The sequence below is a fragment of the Lissotriton vulgaris genome, unplaced genomic scaffold (assembly GCF_964263255.1).
Source record: "Lissotriton vulgaris unplaced genomic scaffold, aLisVul1.2 SCAFFOLD_1341, whole genome shotgun sequence".
Classification (NCBI taxonomy): domain Eukaryota; kingdom Metazoa; phylum Chordata; class Amphibia; order Caudata; family Salamandridae; genus Lissotriton; species Lissotriton vulgaris.
Genome location: NW_028253599.1, coordinates 237561 through 249438, shown reverse-complemented (window position 1 = coordinate 249438; position 11878 = coordinate 237561).

Here is an 11878-nt window from a genome sequence, read left to right as displayed (position 1 = left end):
TGCTGTTTTTTTTCTCCTCTCAGCTACTTCCAGCCTCCCTTCTGACACTCCTTTCTTATTTAATTGTATCCCTTTATCTATTTTAGGAGCTTTACGTGAAACTCTCTTTGTGATTCGTGGAATTACAGGTTGTTTAAGGGCCGATGGAGCTGACTTTTTGAGAAATTGCCTGTTCCTTAAGCAGTAGGTGGACTTTTCCTGCTGTACCAGATCAAGTTCAGTTTCGGGTTTAGCAGCCAGACCCAAATTATCTACCTTATCTACTATAGTGTCAATTTTACCTATATCACTGAAACTAGCTAAAACCCCTGTCTGCTTTGATAGTACAGGGATTGCTGGGGGTTAGGAACCACAAACTGTGCTTTCTTTCTGCCCCTCCACTTTTACTTCACCCAGCCTCCTTAAAGTGGTATGTTGTAATAGTAGATAGTGTGGCAAACTATTGTTCTCACAGGCTCCCACCAAATAATTCACCAGGAACAGATAGTCAGGGGGGAATATATTTAACAGGCTTCCCAAAACTGACGTGTCAGATTCAGACACTGTGCTATTAAACTGAGGCTGGTGTATCTTAAGCAATGCCTCTGTAGAAAGGTAATGAATAATTCTCCTGTTACTTCGCTGAGCCTCGGAACTAGAACTAGGGAGCCCCCCAGGGGAGTTTGCCTGAGCTCTAATCACTTCTAACCCCCCCGCCTTACCTCTAACACGAAATGAAAATCGGCTCACTGCTTTCCTGCAGTTTCGTTGCGCGTTCAGAGCAGTCTCCCACTTCCCGGCGTCTGTGCCTGTGTTGAACGCCGAGTCACCGATGAGCAGGCTTGTTTTCCCACTGCTCGCTGCTGCTGCAACAACAGGGGTTGGGGGAGGATCTGGGGCAGTATTTCGAACGCTGACCGGGATCAGCATGAAGCATGGAGAGTCGAGACGTTGTCCGGCAAAGGCAATTACCGCAGGTAGGAACCGGCTTTTCTATTTTAAAAGCACATGCGGTGCCTCGTGAAAAGCCGAGAGAGAGGAAAAAAGACACTACCGCTAAGCTAAGCTGAGCTGAGCTACGAGAGGGGCCGCCGCCAATTACTACAATTATTCACATTTAGCACGTCGTGATTTAAGGTACAGTTGCCCTAGACACTATGCATCCTCACTGCACAGTACCGTGCGTGGAGTTCATGCACGGAGCTTCCGACCGATCTCAACACCCGGCCGCCATCTTTCCCCTCTTTCTTGTCCAAATGAAGTTCCCGGCTTCACTCAGGATTATGTGGAGGAATAAGATGTATAACATCAAAGATCCTCTTGAAGTCGATAATCTTTTAGTACAGATGCGGGATCAAATTCAAATTCAAGCGCTATCCCAATCCTAGTCTGAATATATGTGCTCTAGATGGTATATACTTAAAATGAAGAATTGATATCTAGTATTAAGACATTCTTACAACACTAATATCCTCAATTACCTTATCTGAATACAGGCACGGGGCTCAAAGAGGGCTATAATTAAGGCCCAAAGGAAAGGGAGGCTTTCCCAGGGAGGGTATGTGTCTCCCCATCCCTCCTTTTTTCTTTTTTCTTTCACATTTATCTTAAATTACCACATTCACAAGTGGTTTTCAGCACTTTCAAGAGGGGAGAAGGGGGGGAGCACATGAGGGTTGGGAGCAAAATAGGGAAAAATATAAAAAAAAGTCCTCATCTTAAAGCAAAGGAGATAATCAGGAACCAGTTGATTAATAATGGATGCAAAACACTTTACAGAGGGAGATGGGAAAAAACCTGAAGAATATAAAAATAATTACCTGGAATGTTAATGGGTTAAGAACTAAGAGCAGAAGAAGGAAAATCTTTGAATATCTAAAATCTGCTGATAGCGAAATCTTAATTCTACAAGAAACACACCTACTTAGAAAAGAATGGGAAGAGATCATTAAAACTTTTCATTGGGTTGAGGATTATGTTTGTACTGACCAACAGTGCGTCACAAAAGGGGTTGTTATCCTCATAAAAAAATCTTTGAAGGCAAGAATCTTATCATCCGAGACGGACCCTAAGGCAGAGGTCTTCAAACTTTTTGATGCCGAGACCCCCTTGTAAAACCTTTTTAGGCGTAAGGACCCCCTTATGACAAAAGATTCTAGAAACTGGTACTCCTCATCATCAACAACTATCGACAACCATAAATGCGCCTGTTAGACCTCATCACATCCATCCATCCATCATTCATCCACCCAGACTTTCACACATCCATCCACCCTTTCCTCCTTCCATCCATACGTCCATCCTTTACCTATCCACCCATCTATTCATCCACCCACCTTTTCACACATCCATCCATCCATCATTCATCCATGCAACCTTTTACCCATCCATCCATACATCCATCCTTCATCCATCCACCCTTTCATCCTTCCATCCATACATCCACCATTTCACCTATCCATCCTTCATCCATCCACCCTTTCATTATTCCATCCATACATCCATCCACTCTTTCATCCATGCATCCATCCTTCATCCACCCACCCTTTCATCCATCCATCCACCCATCATTCATCCCCCCACCTTTTCACACATCCATCCATGCATCCATCATTCATCCATGCAACCTTTTATCCACCCATACATCCATCCTTCATCCATCTACCTTTTTGTCCTTCCATCCATACATACATCCTTCATCCATCCACCCTTTCATCCATCCATCCTTCATCCATCCACCTACCCTTTCATCCATCCATCCATCCATCATTCATCCCCCACCTTTTCACACATCCATCCATACATACATCCTTCATCCATCCACCCTTTCATCCATCCATCCACCCACCTTTTCACACATCCATCCATCCTTCATCCATCCATCCACCCTTTCATCTTTACATCCATCCACTCATCATTCATCCACCCACCCTTTCATCCATCCATCCACCCCACCTTTTCACACATCCATCCATCCTTCATCCATCCATCCACCCTTTCATCTTTACATCCATCCACTCATCATTCATCCACCCACCTTTTCACACATCCATCCATTCATCCTTCATCCATCTATCTACCCTTTCATCTTTACATCCATCCACTCATCATTCATCCACCCACCTTTTCACACATCCATCTATTCATCCTTACATCCACCCATCCATCCTTCATCCTTCCTTCCATCCATACACCCACCCTTCATCCTTCCATCCACCCATACATCCATCCTTCATCCATCTACCTTTTTGTCCTTCCATCCATACATACATCCTTCATCCATCCACCCTTTCATCCATCCATCCTTCATCCATCCACCTACCCTTTCATCCATCCATCCATCCATCCATCCACCCCCATCCACCCATCATTCATCCCCCACCTTTTCACACATCCATCCATACATACATCCTTCATCCATCCACCCTTTCATCCATCCATCCACCCACCTTTTCACACATCCATCCATCCTTCATCCATCCATCCACCCACCCTTTCATCTTTACATCCATCCACTCACCATTCATCCACCCACCCTTCATCCACCCACCCTTTCATCCATCCATCCACCCACCTTTTCACACATCCATCCATCCTTCATCCATCCATCCACCCTTTCATCTTTACATCCATCCACTCATCATTCACCCACCCACCCCTTTCATCCATCCATCCACCCACCTTTTCACACATCCATCCATCATTTATCCATCCATCCACCCTTTCATCTTTACATCCATCCACTCATCATTCATCCACCCACCTTTTCACACATCCATCCATCCATCCTTCATCCATCCATCTACCCTTTCATCTTTACATCCATCCACTCATCATTCATCCACCCACCTTTTCACACATCTATCTATTCATCCTTACATCCACCCATCCATCCTTCATCCTTCCTTCCATCCATCCATCCATCCATCCATCCACCCACCCTTCATCCTTCCATCCACACATACATTCATCCTTCATCCACCCACCTTTTCTGTGCCTCTCTCATGGGGGTGGGGTCAGTATCTCTCTGTGTCTTCTTCCTTCTTCCTCTCTCATGGGAGGGCATCTCTGTGCTTCCCTGCTTGGGGGGGGGGGGGGGGGGGGGGGGGGGGGGGCCGACAGGCTGTATAAACACCTCACGGTGAAGAACAGTTTCAGGCACATTTCTCCTGCACAGGCGCCAGGTATGTGGGACTTGAACCAATGACTGTAATGTCCTTCTGCTGTTTGCTATGTGTGTTTGTAAAGCGCTCTGATACCTACGGGTTAAGCTAGCGCTATATAAAACGTTAAAAATAAAAATAAACCCCACAGCTAAGTCCATTGATTGAACTCAAAGGGCTACAGCCTCCTCCCCCAGACCCCCCCCCCCCCACTCCCCAGCACGTGTAAGTGAGCCCGGCTGAAACAGCTTCGGGACACACAGAAAGGCACACCCGAGTACTTCACAGGTCTTCAGAAGACCTTTACTTGTTAATGAGGCGTGAATTAGGCCTCCACCGTGATCACCCGGCCTCAATCAGCCTGACGCCAGGAACTGCTGCACGCTCCAACAGAATCTGCGACCCCCTTCCCAGGACTCCACGACCCCCCGGGGGTCGCGCCCCACAGATTGAAGACCTCTGCCCTAAGGGGAGATGGGCGCTAGCTAAGATTAGCATACTTAATAATACCTTTATTGTGGCCGGGTATTATGGCCCTAACTTAGATGATCCTACCCCATTACAATCACTATACTCCCATTTGATTTCTGTAAATTTTCCCGTGATTCTAGGCGGAGACTTTAATATAATTTTAAATCCAAATACAGATCGGCTTCCAAAAAGAAAACAGGTCAGTTTGCCTAAAATGAGAGAATGGTTAGGAATTTATAAAAGGGACCTAAATTTAATTGATGTATGGGATGAGAAGGGCACCAAACAGGACAGGTTTACCTTTAATAATAAAAAGCTCGGTATACAATCAAGAATTGACTATTTTCTAATAGACCAGGGGCTAGTAGAAAATACTCACAAACTGACCCACCTTCCCGCTCATCTCTCAGACCACTCGGCTGTCCAAATGACATTAAAAATAAATGACGATATTACATTACCGAGATGGACTCTGGATCGTTCTGTCCTCCTAGACCCCATAATAATTGACCAACTTACTCAGGAGACAGAACTATATTTTCAGGACAATATTGGGAGTGCCTCACCCCAAGTGGTCTGGGATGCATATAAGGCAGTAATAAGGGGCAAGATTTGCGGCATGACCATTCATAAATCAAGAGATGCAAAAAAAGAGATCCAGAAAATAGAAGAGAAGATAAAATCACTGGACCGTCAGATCTTGATAGACACTTCTCCCTTGAGATGTCAAGACTTAAGTAAAGAAAGGCTCAATATGAAGGAAAATTTATCGACATTACTAGAAGGCAAAATTAGGGAAAGATGGAAAAGCAGTAAACTTGCCCATTATGAATATAGAGAAGGTTGCCGGAAGATGCTCGCGTGGAAACTTAAAACAGACCAAGCTAGAAATAAAATTAACTGCATTGATCCAACAGACAGCTCTCAAAATGGGTCTGAATAGAAAGTAATAAAAGAAGAATTCTCGGTCTTTTTTTCCAACCTCTATACTGAGGACTGTAATCAAAACGCAAAACACTCCAGTCTTAACCCCAGAGGAAAAAGAAAATTTAAATAGTGAAATAAAAACAGAGGAGGTTGTCCAAGCGATAAAAAAACTAAAGAGAGGAAAAGCTGCAGGTCCTGACGCCCTCCCAAATGAATTCTATATAAAGCTAAAAGACACACTGGCTCCCCAGTTAACAATACTATTTAACAAGATTTTTATAAATAACGTTAAAATCCGGGAGTCATGGAACGATGCTACCATTTCTATTATCTTGAAACCAGGTAAAAACCCAAAGAAATGTGAATCCTATCGCCCAATTTCCATCCTAAATTGTGATTATAAAATCTTTACCCAAATCCTGGCAAAAAGTTTGGGGAAAATAGCGGGTCACTAATAAACCCTAATCAAAAGGGTTTCATGGCAGGAAGGCATCTTCAGGATCTCACACATGAGTTGATCGGGGCAATTGACATCGCTATTGTAGAGAAAATCCCACTATCAATAATTACAATTGACGCTGCCAAAGCATTTGACAGGGTAAACTGGTCCTACCTAAGTGAGGTATTAAAGAAATTTAAACTGGGCGACAACATCATAAAAGTCGTAGAAAATATTTACAACTCGCCCAGAGCCAAAATATTAATTAATGGTCACCTAACTAATAACATCCAAATAGGTAGAGGTACACGCCAGGGATGCCCCCTCTCCCCCCTGCTTTTTAATTTCTATATAGAGCCGATTGCAGAATATTTTAGGAATCTCCCTTCAATCTCCCCATTTTGCTATCAAGGGTGGCATAAGAAAGTTGCTTTATATGCTGACGATCTCATGATTTTTACTTCAGACCTAGAAGAGGCTCTCAAAACAACTGAAGAGACCTTAATATACTTTGGGAGGATATCTGGTTATCAGATAAATCAAACAAAAACTGAAACTGTAAGCTGGAATGAAAATGTTATATCCCCCTTTAGTAAAGAAAAGATAAGATACCTGGGTATTGATCTGTTAAAGGAGATTGATAGAATTACCCAAATAAATTTTCATAGGGTAGAGATGGAGGTAAAGAAGTTACTGAAAGTCTGGAGAGCTCTGCCCTTAACATTCCTGGGTAAATCGAACATCATAAAAATGGCAATATTACCAAAATTCACCTTTATTTTTAACGCTATCCCGCTCGAGTTCAATAGAGACAAGATAAAAAAGATGCAGGGAGACCTATCTAGTTTCATATGGTCTTCTAGAAAACCAAGAATCGCATGGCGTAAATTAAGAAGATCTAAAGAGCAAGGAGGTATAGCAAGCCCAGATTTACTAGAATACTGCAGGGCTTTCCAATTCAAAAGTATTAGAGTGTTGTTGGGTCTTTATGAAAACTATCCATTATACCTACGAATTTTAACAAATAATTCCAGCCACTTTCTCAACAAATTCGGTCATCCGAAGTTCTTTAAAAAAATTAAATTGAAGGTCCTGAAATCTGCAGCTGGACTGTGGTACTGTATTAGATCCACAGTGGATATCCCCTTTTACAGTGATAAGGCCCCGATCTGGGATTCTCAGATCACACCAGACTGCCTTAAAGACAGTTTAGCGATTCAGCTAAGATCAGCAGGAATAACGGAATGGGGACAGCTCCTGTTTCAAAATAAACTTCTTGACTGAGACATATTATCTCAATGCACGAACTCCACTCTTTCGAAATTTAAATATTACCAACTACTGAGTTGGAGCAAGTCCCTCAAAGAGACTAGAAAGGGTAACATCGCCCTGGAGATAAAGATGCAGATGTCCAAACCATTTCCGAAAGAAATTTCCTTCTGGTACTGGGCTCTAATCTCGGCTGGGGAGGACGACTTCTGAATTCCAGAAAGTATCTGGGGAAAGGACCTACCGACGCTGGATACAAGTATTGCATGGCAAGTATCTATGAGCATATGCTGGTCAATTGTAACGTCTGCTGCTCTCAAAAGAAATCATTTACTCACTGTACACAGAGGCTACTGGACACCGAAAAGATTATCCAAACTGAACAGGGCCACAGTGAAGAGCTGCCCAAAGTGTGGTCTACAGATGGCTGATGACCTGCATATGTTCTGGCGCTGTCCCAGCCTGGACGCCTTCTGGAAAGAAGTGGGTATTACCTTAGAAGGGGTTTTTGGAAGACAACTTTCTGTAAGTATCGACCTAGTTATCTTTGGGGTCTCAAGTACGATTGTAGGAAGACCTTTTACTAAAGCTCAAGAAAACTTAATTTTCATACTGATTCTCTTGGCAAGAAGGGAAATTTGTGTAAAATGGATAACTCCGGTGCCCCCCACTCATAATGAATGGCTGGCTTCAGTCTTGAAAGTGTTTAACCTAGATAAAAATAAGAAAAATGCTTCTAAAAAATATAAATTCTGGGACTTGTGGGAAGAATATCATAAGAGGTGAATTTAAGGGAGAGGTATATATTTTGTGCACGTAACATGGAGGTATCATTCCTGGATTTCCCACTTCTTCTCTGTATAATGTCCAATGATTACGCTATCGCAACAATGTCGAGGAAGGATTGCAAGAGTAGCAAATATGTCTAGCTCAACCTACTACGATACAACAATCCTCCTCCTTATAAGTGTACGGACGTAAGGGGTCTCTTTTCTCTGGGGAGCCACAAAGTTGAGAAAGGTCCCTGAAAACTCCTTACTATTAACTGTTGCGTAATGAGGACTAAAAGAAATTCTAAAAAAAAAAAAAAAAAAGAGAGAGAGTGTAATGCATGCAAGTCAAGTGAAAAGTGATTAAACCAGTGGTGGTCCCTTTGCAAACAGTAGATTTATCTCAGGTAGAATGCCATTTGAGGGGTTAAGAGGAAGGTAACCTTATTCAAAACTTGTACCTTGGTGTTTGTGGATAAGAAGGAAGAGAAGGGGAAGTCAGAGGTTGAGCTTCTGATGAAGAGGAATATGGAACGTAGTCAAACTCAGGTTAAGAACAGAATCAATATGGGTAAGAAGATGTTGAATATTTTGGTACGTCAGTATGTGCGAGTGAGGAAACCAGGCCTAGTGGAAAAGGGGGCACCTCGTTGGTCTGATCCATTGAGGATCATAAAGGTGTTGGACGGTGCAGTGAAACTTGAAGATGGGAGAGTGCGGAATTTATGCCATGTGAGTGAGTGCAAGGAGGTTAGAGGACATAATGGTCAGGAGTGTGGGATGCATGACACTGTTAGTGGATACTTGATGGGTGATGAGGTGTGTTAAAGGGTTGAAGCAAACTCTAGGGTGAGTGAGATGTGTGGGAGTTGTGGGGTGGCCAATGGTGGAGGTCAGAGTGATCCAGATGTGAGAGTACTTCGAAGTGCGAGAGACAGTAAATTGCAAAGTCATATTAAGAAGTTTGTGATGGAATAATATTATATTTTAGTTACTTACAGTGTGCATATTTATTTCCTGGTAGTTGGAGTTCTAAGGGGGGAAAGGGCATGTGTCATTCATCTATTGTTGTTTTGTTGTGTTTGTTATTCGTGAAGTAGTGTGGCTCACTGGTTAGAGGCGGCAGACCCGAGAGCAGAGGACGGCCTGGGACCAGGGTTCGATTCCCGGCGCGGCAGGTTTCTGGACCAGGGTCAGCGGTCTCGATAATTCTCGCCTCGGTGCCCACTCTGATCAGCGATCACACTCGGCAACTCTGGGCACTAGCTTGCCTCATCTTCACTAACGGCCCCACCAGACCGCCGGGGATGCCTGGTCTCACCCTGGAGATACCCATTAAGGGACCATCTCTCAGGGAAGCCAGGAAGGGTTTCGCAGCGGTCGAAGCGCCTTGGGACCCTACGGGTAAGTAGTGCGCTATATAAATGCCTATACATACATACATTCGTATTGTGTGTGGGACATTGAAGTGTTGTGAGTGGAAGGTTGGTAAGGGACATGATCTGGTATTAGAATAGGAACATTGGGAGCAGTTGGCCAGGAATAGCTGTTGTGCTGGGGCTTGCTGGCATCGCTCTCTATGTATGAGGAACTAGGAACCAATAAATAAACACTTTGAAGTTAATATTACCTATTGGAGGTGGAGTTGTCCTTAACATGACATGCTCCGTGTATTATCACCACAGTATGACACGAGCCTGCACACACCGCACTCTTGTACGTGTTCAGGAAACTGTTAATAGTGTGTTTAATGTGCACCCACGCATAAGCCCGCAGCACTGCATTGCTCAAGATGAGTGCGCGGTGGAAGAGGAGACGCAGACACGCTGTAAACAACACATTATTCTATTACTAAATGCAGGGGTAACCAGCAAACACTGCAGAGCACATACCTTGTCCTTGGTGCCAGGAGATGCAGGGACAGAATGAAAGGTATGGGTGTATCACTCACAGGGTTTTTACAGTGTTTACTTACACGTATCAATACTTAAGACTTGAATGATGGATTCGGCAATATGGTGGTATAATTACAAATATGCCTGCGCTTGGGCATCATGGTATAATCCCCTAGTTGCACAATGAATGATCAGACCAATGAGATCTTCCTCTGAGCAGCTGTAGTGCCCCCTGCCCTCTGTGACTGAGAAGTGCAGTCTGTCTCTGGCTATTGCCCTTCCATTTCTGCTGCTTTGCAGCAGTTTTAAGATCTTCTTAGAGTTTCTTGTTGCTCAAATGGGTGTAACTTCTGATATTTATACGATTCCCTCATCTTCATTGCTTGATTTTGCTTTTGAGTAAGTGTCACTCATAGCCGTTGAAATGTCACTCATAATTACACTGAATTTATTAAAATTTTACTCATAGCGATCTGAAACCCTCAGCAGGTTGGGCGCGGGTGAAGGCGGGTGATTTCTGGATTTAATGTGCTGTTGCAGCAACTTAAAATAAAGCTGATGCCTGGAGGTGTCTGACTCTGGTCAATCAGCCCGTGCGAGGTCACAGTGGGGCGGGTGCGTTGCCGGGAACGAACAACAGGCAAGGTGCTGCCTCCAGGATCCACACGGTTGACTGTCTGCCTGGAATATTTACTGACAGAGACACCTGCCCTCTGATTGATTGATTGATTCTCCACGGGGCACCTGAGATCCTTCATTAGGAGGCACTGCAGTGTGTAAACATTACAAGTGAGAAAGCATGCTCTACTAGCACAGCGCATGCCAGTGCGATCGGTCAAGGCTGCGCAGCTGAGTTCCTCGAGCATGGCTCCTGCAGTGTTCCCCGAGCGCTATAATTACGTGACTAATGCATTTTAGTCTATTGATGTGGACACCAGCAGTAAAATGTGTTAGTCTTGATGGAGCAAGGATTCGCACGTAAAGCGACTTGCTCACATTCAAGAACCTCACATAACCCATAAAGTAATTAATCAATCCGTTTTGTAATTAATAATGCACTTTCACACAAAACGCGGGTGTCCCAGAGATGCTTGCCTATGTGTCTATTAATACTAATGAAGCTTGCAACTGACATGGTCGCTGCTATGCGGGATTTCAGTCTGCGCATTTGTCGATCATACTCATGTGATGTGACGCACTCGTAGTTCTGGAGGGATTTTTCGCACATGCGCAGTATTGCAAACATGGCCGCTTTGTTTTTAACATGCCTTCTGCTTGCTTTGGCTCAGCTGTCTATTTCTGCCTAAAACCCTAGTGCTATAGATATTATAAAGTAAAGGGTGCAGTGTAGCTGATCATGGTGTACAGTGTATTCATTTTTTCTGTGTTTCTAATTTGTTTTCGCTTACTTTTCATGTACCGCGTATCTGTGGGCCTGGGAGTGGGGAGCCACTCCATCTTTGAAACCCATGTCACCCTAATCACGTGATGAGGGAAAAGCCAAACTGCGCAGAAGTGAAACCAAGCCAGCTGGCTACTGAAGCTGAGATGCGCCTGGGAAAGTCACCCTTGCACCAGGAGAAGATTTCGGCTGTACCCAAAATTGATACAAATGTACATATTTTATGTGTGTTCTATTGTATTACACCTTTCACATGCCATGGGAACAGGAATGTAAAGGGGTGGGTACGAAAATTAAATATTCATTGTGGGAACACAAAATTTTAGGTGGTGACAATGACCTAACCACCTCTCTTGTCCAATCCGAAATTGGGGATCCTGTCATTTGCAACATTTGTGGGTGGTCCACTGACCCGAAAACAGTGTAACTAGTCTAGGTTTAGCAAGGGAAATTGTCCGACTTGTCCGAGTAGCTGACCTGTCACTGACCCTACGAACTCTATAGGTGATTGATACAGAGAGCTGCGGAGCACTCTGTCAGTAATTTCTACAAACTCCAAGGGG